Below are 19,834 nucleotides of genomic sequence, written 5' to 3'. Positions count from 1 at the left end.
GTTTTTTGACATGGATGATGGGCTGATTCTTTAAGAATATAACAACCTGTGAATGTTGGTTTCCTGTATACTGTAGTTGTAAGAACTGTAGTTGTAAGTGGACTTTGAAAAAGCATTTGACAAAGTTAAAAGAAACATATTATTTAACATATTAAAAGAAAGACAATTACCAAATAATATCCTAAAAGCTATCACAAGTATATATGAAAATAATCAAATACAAATACGATTAAATCACGAACTATCATATACAAGAGAGATAAACCAAAGGGTCCAACAGGGATGTCCCCTCTCAGCAACTCTTTTTAATATCTACTTAAATGAAATAATAATAAAATAGAGTAAAAATTTACATCAAGGAATTAAACTTTCACCTACAGTTAACTTAAACACTCTCCTCTTTGCAGACGACCAAATAATAATTACAAATTCTGAAGATAACTTACAGAAAGCTATTTTAAATCTAAATGAGATATCCAAAGATTATGGTATGATAATATCAAAATCAAAAATCAAAATCTATGGAAAAATCAAAAATTATGGCCTTTAAAGGACAAGATCCAGCAAGAACTAAAATAGTAATAGGTAACAAGATCTTAGAACAGGTGAATTCATTTAACTACCTAGGATGTATGATCACATATGAAAATGAAAAAGATCTAAATGTAAAAATTGCAAAATATTTAAAAATAACAGGTGTAATTAACTCTATATTTAAACTAAACCTAGTTCAAAAACAAAAAAGGCTAAAAGTATACAATACATTATCCCTACCGGTCTTAATGTATAGAAGCGAAATCTGGACAATAAAACAAAAAGACAAACAAAGATTAACAACTGCAGAAATGAAGTTTATGAGAAAAACTGCAAAGTATACCCTATTTGATCAGAAAAGAAACAAAGATATTATGAAAGAATTAAACCAAGAACCAGTAAAATAAAAAATTAAAAAATATAAACATAAATGGATGGAACACGTTCAAAGAATGAAAACAGAAAGATTACCAAAACAAGGTTTAAAGTACAAGCCATTAGGAAAAAGAAAACCAGGACGTCCTCTTAAATGATTCAGCGATGACTTCTAAAGCCGGAACAGGCCATGCTAGGCCTAAATCCTTGATACGTATGATGATGATGATGTAGTTGTAAGAATATTTGAAGGTGACTGGATGAGGAGAACGTCTAAAAAAGATAACTGGTTGTTTTCTTCTAATTCCATAGTAAAATTTAAGCGATGATGCAAAGAATTAATACTGTTTAAAAAAGAAGGTAAATAGTTTTTGCTGTGAGGCCAAATAATAAAGATGTCATCTATATATCTTACCCAAAAAGATGGTTGAGGGAAAATAGATGCGAAGAGGACTTTTTCTAAATGTTCTAAATAAAAGTTGGCTAAAGCCGGAGAAAGAGGACTTCCCATGGCCGTTCCTTCTACTTGGTTATAAAATTTGTTTTGACATACGAAATATCCAGAATGTATTACGAAATCGAATAGTTTTATAATATCTTGAGGAAAGATGTCAGCCAGTAATTTTAAAGTTTCCTTGAAAGGTACATTGGTATATAAAGATTCTATATCAAAGCTAACCATAAGATCTGTAGGTTGTAATGACACATTTTTTAATTTTTCTAAGAAATCTGAGGAGTTTTTTAAAAAAGAATTAGAGTTGCCAATGTAAGATTTCAATAATTTAGCTAGATATTTGGCTACACGGTAAGTAGGAGAATCAATACAATCTACTATCGGACGAAGAGGAGAGTCAATCTTATGGATTTTTGGAAGGCCATAAAATCTAGGAGGTCTTGCAAAATGAGTTTTAAGTCTTTCAATTGTGTCTTTATCCAAACTGATGACTTCATCTAAGAGAGAATTTAATTTCTTTAGTTGTCTGTTGGTTGGATTATAATCAATTTCTTGATATGTGGAGCGATCTCGAAGCAAAAGAGAAAGTTTTCTTCTGTAATTTGCTGAGTCCATAACTACTATTGCTTTTCCCTTGTCAGCTTTAGTGATAATGAAGTGATTATTTTTTCTCAAGGACTGTAAAGATTTCGTTTCAGAAGGAGATATGTTGGAAGGAGGAAGTTTAGCCTTAAGTAGAGACGAAGCGACTTCTAGGCGAAGAGCATTAGCTTTATCACTGGTTAGATGATTAAGATTCCTTTCAATGTTAACTAGGAAATCTAGATATGGTATCTTATTTGGAACAATAGAAAAATCATGTCCTTTTGACAGGATGAGGGTTTCGCTTTTAGTCAAAGGACGTCCGGATATATTTACAATCCAATTATCTGGAGTTATGAATGGCTTGGATTGTCTAGACGAAAGAGCTTCATATTTATGGTTAAGATGTTGACTTAGTTTATTATAAGCATGTTGAGTAGAACGTTTAGCCACATTTAGAACTATGCGAGAAAGATGTGGATCCAAATTTGTGGATATATAGGTGCGCAGATCAGAAATCTGATGACTGTGAATAGCAAGATCACGTTTAGCAGCTTTAAGTTGATTACGGATTAGAGATAAACTAGTGTTCCGGTAAATATTATGAGCGGCAGGAGATTTTATTGTTTCTTTAACCTTAGCGAAATTGGGAATAATCTTGTTGTCGCGGCACTTTTTTAAGAAATTAATCTTTGCTCATAACCTACCTTGCATAACTGAAAGTTTTCCTAATTTACCAGTTATTTTGGTAGCATTTTCCCCGTGAAGGATAAGAATTTGCTGTTTCAAGGATACTTGTGACATAAGACCGAATGATATAATCACGTAATCACAAGAAAGATATTTATTTAACCAAATATTTCGGTCTGGAAATAGCAGACCATCTTCAGTGGTATTACAAGAACAGTTTAAAAAATACAATCAAAAGTTTTTTGATTATCTACAAAAGTTCTTTCTATAGATAATCAAAAGTAGATAATCAAAGAATTCTGTAGACTATCCAACAACACATGAAACTCAATGGCTTTTCTGAAAAAAGTACTCAACGTCTTCTCAATTCTTATAATCCTCCACAAAACAACAAAGTTTCAATACGTCGAGTGCCTATTCCTTATATCTCCAGTATTTCAGAACCTATCACAAGAATTTTAAAGAAATATGATTTAACAACTATGTATTCACCTATTAACAAATTGTCTTCTCATTTTCCTTCTCCTAAAGACAAACGCTCAACTTTATCTCTTCCTGGAGTTTATCAAATTCCGTGCAACTGTGATCTCTCTTATTTTGGACAGACTGGACGTTCTCTTGAAAAAAGAATCCAAGAACATCAATCATCCATTCTTCACAACAAACCTGAAAAGTCTGGATTGGCTCAACACGGGATTGAAACTGACCACAGCATCCTTTGGTCCAGGACTTGCCTCTTACATAGATCCCATTATAGGTTCGAAAGTTTGTTCAAGGAAAGTGTGGAGGCCTTGCTCCATCGCCCCAACCTGAATCGCAATGACTGTATATCTATATCAAAAATCTGGGAAAGTCTAATCAAGATTACTCATTAATTAATTTTTTTTTTTTTTAAATAGCAAATTCAATCATGTTTCTACTTCAAAACATTCCGTTTCATACTTAGTGATATAACATCACGTGGCGTGTTCTAATTTTAACGATCTATTGTTAGTATTCTAGCTTGCATTTTTTAAACTGTTCTTGTAATACCACTGAAGATGGTCTGCTATTTCCAGACAGAAATATTTGGTTAAATAAATATCTTTCTTATGATTACGTGATTATATCATTCAATGTGTTATTCATTAAGCGGTTAGAAGTGCAAAATCAGGGAAACTAGACATATTGGGGGGGGGGGGGGATACAATCAAGTGTGGGTTGAGAGGTCAAGGGTTCGACCACCCTTGAGCTCTCAATGAATAACACTCTCTCCAAACCATTCAAATAAAGTCCATCAAATTCCCTCTCTGAATCTATAGGCTGCACACTATTCATGCTGCACAGTCTTCTCATTGACTCATTAGCGATCATGGCCCTTCCCAATTCAGTCCTATCACACCAAGGCAGCAGACTCACTCTTCTTTTTTACTTCTATCAGCAACTCTTTCATATCATCTCTCATTGCACATTTCTCACCTTTCAAATTTCTACCAGCCAAAATAATCAATTCTTTCACTTCTCTCTTCTAATAACTAACAGCTTCACTAACATGCTTGATCTTTCACCTGGGAAACATACTTTTGTCACTTTTTTCATTATGTATCCCTCTTATCATTGAATCTCCATACAATACCTTCTCCTTACTCCCAGTTTCTCGCACTTTCATACTTTTCCCATTCATTTTTTTTTTCATTCTCTCTCTCTCCTCATGTACCACATAACACTCATTTTACTAGTTGCTCTAGCTCATGCTTTATCTTCTGAAGGATGCTGAGTGCACATAAGCATGCTATTTTACTCCTTAATGTTATCTCATCATCCACATTACCTACAGCCACTTCTTTCATGCTCTCATTCATATTTCACATAGTATCATTCACTGCTTTCACATTCTCTACATTTTTGTTATCTTATTTTACCTCATTAATGTTAGTTACTTAATTCTTCCTCTTTCTACACAACTTGCATATCTTGTACTTGCACAAGAAACATTTCTGACACACGCACTCTCTCTCTCTCTCTCTCTCTCTCTCTCTCTCTCTCTCTCCACTCCTGTTTACTATAAACCATTTACTTTTGGCAATGAGTACACAGAATATACACTCCACCATACAATATCTCTCATGCTAAACTCAGTGAACAAGGAAGACTTGGCCACAAGTTTTCTCTATGCATACCATGAAAAACTTTTACTGAATGATATCATATATCATTCAGTATAGTTCTATACTATACTGAGCATCCATAGCTCAGTATAGACTAAACCCTTTGGTTGGAAAGACCCAGGTTCGATTCCCGTCCATGACGTGATGAACCTTTATCTGGTCTCTTTCAACTAAAAGTGAGTTTGTTGGTCTCATATGGAGGTAGGGTTTTTTTTTCACCTGGAAACTCAGGCTTTTTGTCACCCAGAACAGGCAAACTAGCCGAATGAACACACAGATTTACAGCCATGAATACTTACGACAATATGTATAAGAGATAGGGCACCGCATGTCGTAACGTCCGTAGTTAACCATGCCATGATTCGATGCATGGTTAACTACGGACGTTAACCATGGTAGTCAATCTCCTAGATAGGAGATAGCACTCGAATGGATCACATATTGATTTCACTCAATAACACAAACTGTAGTCTAGAGTAAGTAAAATCCTACCAAAATTAACTAAAATTATTAACATTCACTAAAATAAAAGATATGTGCCATAAGCCATGTGCAGCACTGCTTCTATCATCTCTGAAACCATAAAAATTCTGTGGATCTGTCAAATAAAAATGCTGCTATAATTAATAGGATGCTAGGAAAAATCTTTAAAAAAAATTTTTTTTCTTCAATCTTTAAATGGACAGAGTAATCAAATAACTCACTTTCATCAAAATACAAAATTATGCAGCTTCAATTTTTAATTTGATAATTTTACATGGAATGATCCTGTATTAAAAAGAAGGCAAAATTATGTTATCTTTATCAAAGATGATAAAGATAACATAAAATCAATGATAAGGTTGTTCTGGGTGCACAGAGTGATTTTGAAATATTCTTAAATAACTTAAATAAAGTAACCAATGATAAAACACTAAGAGAAAATATACAGGGAATACAATCATGAAGAGCTTTCAAATAGAGTAAATATAAAATGTCACTTGGAAACCTAAATAAAAGATGTTAAAGCCATTGGAGATGAATATGAAACTTAAGACTTAACAGCACTATAATTATTATGGCATTGCTGACAGAGATGGAAAGCTTCATTTATTTTTGGGAGTAATTCAGCACACAACATTTCACTAAAAAGAAATCATTCTTTTAATTTAATTCACTTCTCAAAGTTAAAGTTTAATTCACCTCTTAGGCCTGCTCTAGGCCTAAAAATGCATTTTTTGAGAAAGCCAAAAACTGGCTTTGCCAATCTAGATCCTGCAAGGGTAAAATGATGAAGGAACTGACAATGTTAAGAATATGTCCAGATAACACCTTGGGTGTATTCTGAACTTTGGTCAGTATGCAGCAACAAATCATGCATCTACACTTTTACAATGTATCCATGGATATATATATATATTCCATGATCATTAAAGATTAAACATTATAAAGGGCAAACATTAAAGAGAACCAATGCAAGCAGGGATCAAGATGAAGTTTCCAGATTCCAAAGAGGAAAGGCCAAGCCACTGTAATATTAGGAGTTACAAAGTGATAAGTGAATTTCATCACCCAGTGTAACATTACCACTTTTTTGGACCAATTCATTTTTGGACTCTAGAGCAAAGTCCTTTCCCAATTTTTTCTAGCATGCAGTATGAATATTTTCAGAATAACATCAAAAATCATGAAGGATCCCAGCATTTCTTCCTTTCAAAGGTACTGTTGCAGACTTTTGAAAGGAAGACCAATTAACTATTGAAAGCAAGACTAACCAAAATACATAACCAAATCTAATGGGTAATACTTTAGGAGATTTCTACATCAGTTCAGCTAGCGAATAATCTTGTTGCCAATATCTGTTAAGTTTAAACTGAGTTCGAGGCAGGAGACACAGCAAATTCAATTTGCAGAGGAGTTGTGTGAAAGTCTCTAAGATAACACTTCAATGCTACATATTCTGTTTCCTTCACAATTTCAACTTATGTCAACTTGTTTCTATCACTATCCTAATGCCACCAACATTACTCAGAATGCTCTGATTCTCTTAGTTGGGATCCTGAATTTTTTTTTCTCCTAATAATGAAATAAATTTAAATGAAATAAAATAATTTTCCTAATAATGAAATAATCTTTCCTGGAGATTTCAATGTTAATAACTCTAACTGCACTGATCCCATCAGACAGAGATGCTAAGGCATCTCACATAAATTATTCTGCATATGCCTACTTATTATTATTATTATTTATACAGGTATTCTATGGAATCAAAAGACTCATTGCAAGAGACCCACACTATCCATTAATGCAATAACTATTACACATCTCTTTAAACTTATTCACTGTTGTGGCACTCACAACAACCTTTGGCAATCCATTCATTCACCACTCTTCAAGTAAACAACCTAGTCCACACATCCTTACAAACCACACTCTTAGACAACTTCCATAGTGTGACCCTTGTTTTCCCTCTACTCCCCACATATTGAAAAATTTGTTTTGTGTCAATCTTATAGAATCCCTTTAGTAACGTATAAGTTTCTACCATATCCCCTGTCCTCTATCTGTCAGATAAACTCTGCAACCCACTACTTAACCACTCAATAAATGTTTTTGATCTCTTCTTCACCAATGATTATTCTGATATATTTTGGATGCTATTTGTTCTCTAGGCAAATAACATTATTATTATGATTCAGAACCTCCGTGAAGTCACGAGACTCATAGTGGGAGGCTCACTCAAACAAAGTCTATCATACCACTTCTTGAACTCATTCAATGTCCATGCTCACACCACCCTATCAGGCAATGCATTCCACAGTTCAACCACCCTCCATGCAAAAAAGTCACTCCTCACTCTCTTGCTCATGTCTTTCCTTGGCAACTTCCAGGGTTGGCTACTTGTCTTCACTCCTTTACCCTTCTACCATATGAAACCACTCCCCAGTATCAACTCTGTTGCTACCTCTCAACAGTTTAAATGTCTCAATCATATCAACTCTCCCATCTACCAAATTTTCCACATTCCCTATAACCAACATTGTACAGTCTTGATATCATTTTTGTTATCCACCTATGTACTCTTTCCAAGGTTAATCCTTTTTTCCTTTCAAATGCTGGGGAACCAAATCTGAGCACAATAGTTCAAGTGTAGTGTGATCAGAGTTTTATATAATGGAATCACAACTCTTTATCTCTACTGGTCAGCATCCTTCTGGGTTATCTTCACCTCCTTTGCAATATGTTTCACAATCGTTCCTCCTCTTACTGGCCGCATAACGAAAGAATTCTTTAGGATTTTCTTTGGATCTTAGGACCAATATCTCTTCTCATTTTGCCTTCCTTACCATAACTAGTCATTTTCCTGGCATGAGTCTTGTATTGTTCATGTATCTGCTCTCCACCTTCTCCTCTTCTCAAGTGAAAAAGGTTCACTTTACACCAAATTGTGGTGTAAAGTGAACCTTTTTTTACTTGAGGTATATGACCTGCCATTGCTGCCAATAACTATTTCTTCACCAGTTCCCAAGCACTGATTATATCTTGCTATTTATTAATTCTATATTTGTTTATATAATCATATATAATAATATATATGATTATATCTTGCTATTTATATAATTCTATTCCCTTACTACTACATGCAGTTTAATACTGCATGTAGTAGTAAGGGAATAGAATTTATACTGCTGTATTAAAATCTCCAATAACAATCATTCTTTTCACACTCATCAAGCTCAACTGCATAAACATCTCCTGCTCTTTACCTTCTATGCTCCCTGGCAACACAACACTCCACTAAATATTCTTTATGCTCACCTCTGCCTCATGCCATATATGTTTGCAAAAACCATTAGCCATTACCCTCCAAATCTTCCACTCTGACTCATCAGTTATCGTAAGCAAAACGCACTGCATTTGCCCTTCCTATCCAGCAGAAACATGCTATACACTGCTACTTCTATTCTGGTCAGTATATTATCTTCCATCAATCATGTATCACTGATCCCAATAATCTTTGGACAGGCTGAGACTATCACTACCACCAATTCATCTCCTTCATTCTGGATACTACTGGCATTATTATAATTATTATTTTTATTATTATCCCCTCCATGGAGTCAACAGACTCATCGTGGGAGGTTCATTCAACTGATAACATATTATTATTATTATTATTATCTGAGACCTCCAGGGATCAAGGACTCATCGAGGGAGGCTATAGATCACCTATCATACCTTCCCTTAAATTCATTTACACTAGATGTACTCACTACCCCTAAGGGCAAATTATTACACTCACTCACTGCTCTCTGTGAGAAAACCTAGCTCTAACCCCTTTCTTGACTGTGAACAAATTTAACTTCCATGGATGCTCCTGTGTTCTCTCCCCGCCTTCCATATAATGAAAAATTTCATCAGTTGAAATGCTATAACACCCATTCAAAAGTTTATAGACCTCTATCATATCACTCCCCCCCCCCTTTCTCCTCGTAACCTGTTATCATATCACCCCTTTCTCCTGTTATCATATAGAATCTTAAAGTGCTTAATACTCCTTGCATTAACAACACATTCTGGTAATAAATTCCATTCACTGATAATTCTTCATATAAAAAATCTATTCCTCACACCCTTCTTCACCACACTTTTACATAACTTCCAGGAATGACCTCTGGTTCTTCCCCTCTCACCTTCTACTCCTTTTATAATCCCCTCTGGATTAATCTGATAAAATCCTCTCACTAACTTAAATGTCTCTATCATATCACCTCTCTTCCTCCTATCCACCAAACTCTGCAATCCACATCTCTTCAACCTCTCTCTCAATAGTCGGGATTCCAAAGACCAAATATTGTATTAGTCACTCACCTCTGGACCCTCTCCAATGTCTACATTGAAAACCAGGTGACCAGATCTGAGCACAATAGTCCAAGTGTGGTCTGACCAGTGCCTTATACAGTAGCACAACCACTTCCTTATCCTTACATGTTAGAGTACTTCTTATCATAGCAGCACTACGATGTGCAACCTTTGCAGTCCTAGCAATATGCTCTCTAAACTTCAGTCTACTGTCAACCATCACTACCAAATTTCTAATCTCATCCACTTCCTGCAGTACGGCACCATCAATATAGTACACAGCCTTATATTTCTGCATTCTAAAATGCAACACCTTGCACTTATTGATATTAAAACTACAACCCAACTCTTTTGTCCAAGTAAAAAGTCTATTCAAATCTTCCTGAAGGGATTCAGCATCAGCAGTGCAACTTATAATTCTTCCCAACTTTGCATCATCAGCAAATAACTGAAGATCCCCAGTCAGTCCACATGATATATCATTTACAAACAAGTTAAACAGCAGGGGGGCCAAGAACAGAACCCTGGGACACGTCACTGGTTACTCTTCTTTTTTGAGACATCTGCTCCATCATACACAACCTGCTGGTATCGTTCAGGTAGCCAATCTCTGATCCATCTAACCAGCATACTGTCTATTCCCATCCTGTGCAGCTTGTACACCAACTTATCATGTGGTAATCTATCAAATGCTTTTGTAAAGTCTAAGAATATCACTGTATATGATTCTCCATTATCTAACCCACTCGTCACCTTATCATAAAATGCAAGTAAATTACTGAAACAGGACCTACCCTTGAAAAATCCATGCTGACCTTCATAAAGAATGCATTGGCCATCAACTCAATTCTGTACTCTATTCCTTACCAATCTATCCAATACCTTGACCACAACTGCAGTTATACAGACTGGCCTATAGTTGGAGACTTCTGTCTTAGAACCATGCTTGTGGAGTGGTACTATTTTGCCCTCTTTCCGCTCCTTAGGAACCCTACCCACTGCAAGACTTTCATTAAATAATCAGGTCAAGTGTATAACCAACTATGGTGCACATTCCTTAAGCATACGTGGTGATATGTCATCCATTCCCACAGCCTTATTCACATCTAACCCAACTAACATCTCATACACTTCTGATTCTTTCACTTCCAATTCTCCTAATACTTGCCTCTCTTCTATTGTACAGGATCATTTATACCAGTATGATATATGCTGATAAAGTGCTCATTCAATAATTCCACTATATCCTTTGCAGCTGTTAGTCTGCTGCTATGACTATCCACCAATGTTAGTCTGCCATAATTATTCTTCCTCCTGCTTGCCATGTAATGAAAAAATTCCCTTGAGTTAACCTTGTCCTGACCAGTAAATCTTCTCTCATACTGCACCTTTTCTTTCTTTACCATGCTCGTCAGCTTTCTATCCTGCACCTTATACTCTTCGTGGATCTGATCACCAGCAACCATCTTGTACCTCCTCCATAACATTTGCTTTTCCAGCATAGCTTGCTTGATTTCGTTGTTCAGTTTACTCGCTTAACCCTTGGTATGCAGTCATACATTGCTTTTGTCAGATATACTGCCTTATGAGTTTCCATGCACTGTCAACATCCTTGCCACTCAGTTCACTACCCAACGTACTAATGCTAACTGGCTACAGAGCTTCCTATAATCAGCTGCTTTATACTTTCACACTTCCACATGTATCCATTTTTGACAGCGACCTTTTCTTGTTTCATCACTTCCCAAAAAAGTACATCCAGATCACTCTCACAAACTAGCAATAACCAAATGATTAATCAACACATTGTCAGTGTTCTATACCCATCATTACATATATAACATCACAACACAGTGTTGTTTTTTTTCTCTCTCTCTCCCTCTCTCAGAGAGCAATACAAGGAGAAATGTAAAGTTATGCACTTTGGGATAAATAGATTACAAGCTGCGTACCACATTGATGGAACTGTACTCCAGGAAATAGATGAAGCTAGAGATTTAGGGGTGATGGTAGACAGAGAGTTAAAGTTTAGAGGACATATTGCTAAGGTTGCTAAGGTAGTCCAAAAGATTACTTGGCTATTGAAAGAACACATTTACAAGTAGAGATAAGGAAGTTGTTATTTATCTTTATAAGGCCTTGATACGTCCTCATCTGGATTACTGTGCTTAGGTTTGGTCTCCTGGATTTCTTGAGGGATGAGGAAGAGTGAAGATTCAGAGACAAGCAACAAAGATGGTAAGTGGTCTGTGGAATGTTTCCCTATGAGGACAGATTGAGATTATCTGGATTGCAGAAGTTGGTTGATAGGAGAAAAAGAGGGAATATGATAGAAACATTTAAGTTGCTTAAAGGGTTTTATAGGGCTGATGCAGGGGAATTGTTTCAGCGCTTGGTTAGAGCATCCAGAACAAAGGGTCATCTCTGAAAGTTGAATAAAGGTGGGGTTAGTAGGGATGTGAGTACTATAATTTTGCTTGGAGAGTTGTGAATGAGTGGAATGGGTTGCCAGACTCAGTCGTGAATGCTTTGTCTATTAATGGGTTCTAGGAGAGGTATGATAGTTCATGTGGATAGTTTGCGTCTCCCGTGATGAGTCTTCAGACTCCATGGAGGTGATTGTACCATAATAATAATAAAATTTCGACTGCCTGCATGTTCTACAGATATATCCATGCCTCTGTTCAACAATATTCTCCTGCCTCCTCTTTACCTTAATTCAGCCAGAGGCATGTTGTAGATTGTCTGCAAGGATAGAAAAATCAGAACTCCATGAGGAACTCAGGAAGTGTAAGAGGCAGTGAACGTAAGAAGGAAGCATATCAACAGTTCCTGGTAAGAAAGTCAGCATGTGCTCTGAATATATACAAGAAATATGCAAGAAAGGAAAGCAGTGTGTAAAATAAACAAAAATCAGCTAAACACAAGTTGTTCTAAGAGTTTGGTAAGAAGACAGAAAATAAATATCAGGAGGATGGCAAAATATTTGGAAGACTCTTGAAAAAGCTGAGAAAATGGAGGAAAGAGTATGGTAAAAGTAATCAGAGATAATAAAGGTGATGTGAAAACAGAAAATAAAGATATTCGATATAATTACTTTTAAAGATCACTAAATGAAACAAGCAATGAGTCATAGTGGTAGAAAACATTCAAAAATATACGTATCAATAATTGAGTATGATCATTTCTCTGACCATCAACAACCTGACATGTGGAAAGGCAGCTGGTGTAGATGATCAACCAAATATGGAGGTATAAAAGATTTACAGAGCCTGTGCTGCACTGCATAATTCAGACAGCCTGGTCAAATTCCAGATGATTGGAGTAGAGCTCTCATAGTTTCCATCTATAAAAAAGCATAATAAAACTGAATGTGAGAATTACAGAGGTTCTCTACTAAGAGTTCCAGGTGAGATTTATGTAAGCATACTTGAGAAGAGGCTAAAAATTTCTGATAGTGATAGATTCAGTTACCATGAGAACATTCCAGTGGGTGGCGGAGTGTTCTCATGGTAAAAGATGAATTGTGCCCACTCAGGGTAGAGAATCAGAGGGGGAAATGACATTAAAGACTTTGGGAGTAAATGGCACGAGATAAAAGTTTACAAGACAAGATATTTAGTGAGATACTGCTATAGACCACGAAATACAGATAGTGATAAGCATGAAATGTTTAGGCAAATTAGTTTGGCAAGTGCAAAGCAAGTGATCATTATGGAGGACTTCAACTATAGCAACATGAACTGGGCAGAGGAAGTAGTCTGCAGTCTAAGAGAGATGAATTTTGGGTTTCTTGAGGGATAACCGTCTTAGGCAGCATGTGGTGAAGGGAATATGAGGATCGAGATTTCTGAACTTTGCGACAGCATCAGAGGATATGATGGTGACTGAGATATCATACTTGTTTCCAGTTGGTGAAATGACCATGTAGTCTTGACTTGGAGAGTGATTAGGCATGTAGAAATATCAAGGCAGAAGAAATTTTTGTTAAATTATAAGGCAGGCAAGTATAATAGACTTGGAAACCTGTTTGGAGCAGTACATTGAAAGAATGTGAAGGAAGGGAGGTCAGTAGTGGATAGGAAATACTTAAGAGAAAATTGTTTACAGCAATAGCAGATTATATACCACAAGTGAAGTGATTTGGAATCAAATGGATGACTAGAGAAATTGATTATAGATGAAAAAAGAGATTATTGGAGACATATAAAGAGAGGGGCTGCAAGAGAAATATAAGGCTCAGACTAAGAAGGCAACTAGTATATGCAGGGGAGAAAAATTAGAATAATAAACAAGACTAGCAATGCAATCGAAGGAGAATCCCCAAGTTTTTTTGCTATGTGACTAGTAGGGGGGGGGAGGATTATTGTGACAGATTAGATTGCTGGATGGAGATGGTAATCAGGTGACCAAGGAAGATAGCATACCTGAACTATTTAATGATCATTTTATTAGTGTGTTCTGTCCTGGTAAATAAGGTTTTTACACTCTTTGATGAATAAGGAAGGGTGAAGAATTAGAAATGAAAGTAGAGGATGTATTCCAAATACTGAGCACTCTAAATATCAGGTAAGGGGGGGGAGTTAGATTGGATTTTACTATGTGTGTTAAAGAAATGTGTCAAGGAATTGATCATACACCATTTTGTCTAACAAAAATTTCTTGCAATTTAACAAGTTCCTGAGGAATGGAAAGAGGGCAAGATAGTGCCATTCCTCAGAGTGGTGGTGGTGGTGGTGGAGGTAGAATGGGAGTATCAACCTAAAGACCAATTTGTAAATTCTTCTGTGGTTCAGATTTTGGAAATATTGATAAAAACTTATATACAGAATTGGGCAGACTTTATGCAGGCTGGCATTGATTTGTTAAGGGGAAACTCTTCTTTTAGTAATGTGGTTGCCTTTTATAATGGAATAACAAGAGCAGTGGATGAAGGTAAGGTATTCACTGTAATGTTTTTGGATTTTGCAATTGCATTTGATAAGGTGCCACATCACAACCCAGTATTTAAGTTGGAATACATGGATTATTATTATTATTATTATTATTATTATTATTATTATCTGATCTCCATGGAGTCAAAGGCCTCATTGCAGGAATCACTGAACCATGCCTTAAACCAAATTCACAGTTTTCGCACTCACCACACTTCTAGGCAATGCATTCCACTCACTGATCACTCTCCATTATACAGCTTCTGAGGATGACCTCTAGTTCTACCCTCGATTTCCTCTACTCTACTCTGTAAAAAAAATTCCTCCACATTAATAACTTATATGCCTCAATCATATCCCATCTTCTTCTATTGACAAGACTCTGTAAGTTGCATTTCCTCAATCTCTCCTTGTATCTGACATCCCATAGACCTCACACTAACTTAGTAAACCTTCTCTAGATCCTCTCTATCATTCCCCTGCATGACCAAATCTGTGCACAGTCCATATGGCATCTGATCAAAGCCTCATACAAGGAACCATAACCTATTTGCTTCTGCATGTCAATCTCCTCACTATTGCCATAATGTGTTAGGATGTTCTCACAATTTTAGCAATGTGACTCCTAAACTTAAAATCTCTGTCCACCATCACTCCTGGATTTCTCATCTCCACCTCCTTTGAAATTTCTCTATTAATTGTATACAGTGGAACCTCATTTGTCGAACGACTTTCATCTCGAACAAATTAATTCCCGAACATATTTTCTGAACAAAAAATACACTGGTTTCCAAACAGAATCTCAGTTCCTTGACAGACAAACTGGCTTAACTGACACTCTCCCACTGTACATCTCAGCCTGTGGTCTGCAGGCTGAGATGTACAGTGGGAGAGTGTCAGTTAAGCCACAGTCTCTGCTCAGTGCAGACCCATGCTCAAATTTGCAGTGCCTTTTCTTGATTTTCTTTGTGTTTTGTTGTTTTTTTATAAATTATTATTAAATAAGCTACCATGGGGCCAAAGAAGGATAGTGATAGCAGCCAAGCTAAAAGAAAAGTTGTTAGAACCATGATCAAGGTGAAAAAAGAAATCGCATCCAAATATGAAAATGGCATTCGTACCTCAGATCTTGCTATGCAGTTTGGTATGGCGAAATCAACGATTTGTACAATACTGAAAAATAAAGAGGCGATCAAGGGAGGTGATGTTGCAAAAGGAATGAAAGTTCTTACTAAACAAAGATCACAGACAATTGAAGAAGTGGAAAAATTGTTAATGATTTGATAAATGAGAAACAATTAACTGGTGATAATGTTTTTGAGGCTGTAATTTGTGAAAAAGCAAGGCGATTACATGCTGACCTGTTAAAGAAAAACACTGGTACAAGTGGCGATACCGATGTGTTCAAAGTTAGTAGAGGGTGGTTCGAGAAATGGCATACATAGTATGGTTAAGCATGAAGAGACTGCAAGTTCGAACCAAGAAGCTGCTGAGAAATAAGTACAAGAATTTAGTGACTATGTAAAGGCTGAGGGTTTTCTTCCCCAACAAGTGTTCAACTGTGATGAACTCGACCTATTTTGGAAAAAAATTGCCAAGGAGGACCTACATTACTCAGGAGGAAAAAGCATTGCCAGGGCACAGGCAATGCTTTTTCAACGAAGCCAACAAAGGACAGGCTGACTCTTTTGCTATGTGGAAACAAACTTCAAGGTCAAGCCATTGCTTGTGTACCACTCTGAGAATGTTTAAGAAAAATAAAATGATGAAAAGTAAATTGTCTGTTATGTGGAGGACTAATAGTAAGCCTTGGGTAATCAGGTAATTTTTTATTGAATGGATCCATGAAGTCTTTGCCCCAAGTGTGAGAAAATACCTTCAAGAAAAAAAATTGCTAATAAAATGCCTTCTTGTGATGGACAATGCTCCTGCTCACCCTCCAGGCTTAGAAGACGAGATGGTGGAGGAGTTTGATTTTATCACAGTGAAGTTCCTGTACCCATAACATGACTCCTCTAATACAGCCCATGGACCAGCAGGTCATTTCGAACTTTAAGAAACTCTACACCAAAGCACTGTTTCAAAGATGTTTTGAAGTGACCTCTGATACAGAATTAACACTCAGAGAATTCTGGAAGAATCACTTCAACATTCTCCATTGTTTAAGTATCCTTGACAAAGCCTGGGTGCAAGTGACTTACAGGACCATGAACTCGGCCTGGAGGAAATTATGACCAGACTGTAGCAAACAGAGACATCGAAGGCTTTGAGGCTGAGTATGTTGCTGATATTGTATCTCTGGGCAAAAGCATGGGCTTGGAAGTTGACAATGCTGATGTGGAGGAGTTAGTGGATTACCACAGGAATGAGCTCACGACAAAAGAACTGGAACACCTTCAGAAGGAGCAGCAAAAGACAGTGGTGTAGGAAATGTCTTCAGAGACAGAGGAAGGAAGGGAGGATGTTCCTAGTTCTTTGATCAACAAAATGTGTGCGAAATGGGATGAGGTGCAAAGTTTTATGGAAAGATATCACCTTGACGAATGTAGCAAACTGCATCATAAACCTTTTCAATGATAATGCCATGTCTCACTTCAGAAACATTTTAAAATGCAAGCAAAAAGAAATCTCATTGGACAGGTTTTTATTGAGAAAGGGGACCCAGTGTGTCTCAAGCAGAGTTGAGTGGTGCCAAGAGACAGAAAAAGAGAAAAAACTCCAGAAAGACAGTTACCTGATGCTTTTCTATGGAAGAGGACTCCCCTTCCTCACCACCTTCCACTTACACCATCAACTCTCCTCTATACAAGTAAAGGGAAGTTAAATTTTCATCTATATTTTATCTATTTATTGTGTTTATGCTTTTTTGTGTGAGATTTTATGCATTTTCATTGTTTTTGTATATGATTTTATGCACGAAGTACTGCTATAAAGGTTTAAATAAGCGATCATCTGGGGGTCGGGAATGGATTAATCCATTTAACATTAATTCTTATGGGAAAATGGTTTCAGTTTTCAAACAAATTGGTTTCTGAACAGCCTTTAGGGACGAATTATATTCGACAACTGAGGTTCCACTGTACTCTGCATCCCAAACTTGCCTAGCAAATTTCAAGACCTTGCACTTTGCAACATTAAATTGATAGCTCTGCACATTTGCCCACTCACTCATATAATCTAGATCCTCCTACAAGGCCACAAGATCTGCTTTACTTCTCATACCTTTTCCCAACTTTGCATCATCAGCAAATAGCTGCACATCTCCAGTTAAGCTGATCCCAATGCCATTAATGTACAAGTTAAACAATAATGGTCCCAAAACAGGTCCCTGTGGCACTCCACTAGTGACCTTCCTCTTTTGGGATACCACTCCTTCATCACAATCTGCTGATACCTATCTAAAGCCAGTCAGCTATCTAACTTACTAGTCTGTATATAATCTCATCTGTTTCAGTTTAGCTACCAGCTTGTCATGTGACAGTCTATCAAAGGCCTTTGAAAAATCCAGGTACACTACTGTACATGCATCTCCTTTATCGAGTAAGTTTGTCACCTTGTCGTAATATGCAAGCAGATTGCTGAAGCATGATCTTCAGCAATCTGCTTCAGATCATGATCCCAGTTGATGGTGGTCATGATGGTCAGCATTCAAACTTATGCTGACCATCATAAAGAATACTGCTATTATCAACCCCACTTCTAAATCCTAGTCCTCATTACTTCTCTAACACCTTAACAACAACTCCAGGCACAAAGACTGGCCTATAATTTGCAGCCTCAGTCTTATTCCCCCCCCCCCACTTTGTGAAGTGGAACAATTTTTCCTACTTTCCATTCCTTTGGGACTCAGACTCACCCTGTTGCAAGACTCATGTTGTGCTAATGGTGTCATTAGCACATTAGCATTGACAGTTGTGCTAATGGTGTCATTAATTCCATTTATTTATTTATTCATATGGAGTTTCCCTCCCTTTTTCTCCCCTGTCCCTATTGGGGTGAGTTGAGCCCCCTATTATAAATATGGTGTGAGTTGAGCCCCCTATCATAAATACTTAAACTCACCCCTATTGGGGTGAGTTTAAGTATTTATGGCTGTAGATCCATGTGTGTTCATGGGGCTGGTTTGCCTGCTTGTGGGATGAAAAACACCAGATAAACTGGTGGGAAAAAACCCTACTGCCTGCACCCAAGACTGGCTAACTTGGCTATGGCTGAGGAAGATCCAAGATCCTCAAATTCCTCACGTCTTCAACGGGAATCGAACCTGGGACACTCCTTCCCCAGTCATATGGTTGCGAAGCGCACAGCCACTAGGCTAACTGCGCGGATATTAATTCCAAAGAGCATTCTCTCAAGACATGTGGTGATATACTGTCAAGTCCTATTGCCTTATTAACATCAAGTTTGCTTAATTCCTCACATACCTCCTGCTCATTCACTGTCAGTCTCGCCTCCAATTTTGATATCTGGTTAGCAGATATTGGTAACTGGCTTTCTGATAGACATCCAAGTGTTGTATATGGGATAGCAGCATCAAAGAATAAGAAGGTTAGAAGTGAAGTGCCACTTATAAAATAAAGTGCATATTTTAATCGTCATCACTGCTTTCAAAACGAACTTTTCATAGATGTTCTTTATTTATGAGTGGTCGGGCATCGTCATCACTCGATATATCTTGGACATCATTTATATAATTCTCATTGCATACTGTGGCTGGTTTAGTTATCAAGAAGTCAGTAATAAGACTTGCTTACCACTATGCTGCAATTTTTTATTATTACGTTCATAATATGGAGCTAAACAAATATCCAATTGTCTCGTGAATTTTCCAGAGCGCTCCATTGAGGGATCGTTATACGTAAAATAACTTCCTAACCTTTCTTGCCGAGTCCAATCTTTCTGCTAATTTCTTTAAATTGAATTCTTTAACAGATTCATCAGCAGAACTTTCCCCGCCATTTGGTTCAAAGTCATCTATTAATTGTACCAGTTCCTCCTAATTTAAATTTATTTCTCCATCAATTAATTCACTAATTTCATTTTCAATCATATTGCAAAAGCTCTCTAAGTAGAGTGGCCAATACTATAAAAATAATTTTTTTACATAAAAAAGCATTACATATTGTATGTAACTCAACAGAAAATAAAGATTTCAGCTTGAAATTAACACACTTATGATTTTTAATGTGCTTTTCTGGAAGCAAATGAAGACAATTTTCAACAATAAACACTTTATACGATAAACAATTGATGTTTATCGTATAAGTGTTTATTGT

At 36.6% G+C, this 19,834-nt stretch overlaps 1 protein-coding gene across 2 annotated transcripts in view; it reads right to left on the bottom strand.

Annotated features, from left to right (window-relative positions):
- Positions 1-19,834, bottom strand: part of OSCP1 (Organic solute carrier partner 1) — a 179,864-nt gene that overhangs the window by 86,328 nt on the left and 73,702 nt on the right. The window lies entirely within an intron of this gene.

Source organism: Typopeltis vanoorti, chromosome 13, assembly GCF_054136105.1.
Source record: "Typopeltis vanoorti isolate ZY-2024b chromosome 13, IOZ_Tvanoo_1.0, whole genome shotgun sequence".
In the NCBI taxonomy this organism is placed as follows: domain Eukaryota; kingdom Metazoa; phylum Arthropoda; class Arachnida; order Uropygi; family Thelyphonidae; genus Typopeltis; species Typopeltis vanoorti.
The sequence above is the reverse complement of the archived record's forward strand: the minus strand, read 5'-3'. Positions and strand labels throughout refer to the sequence as shown.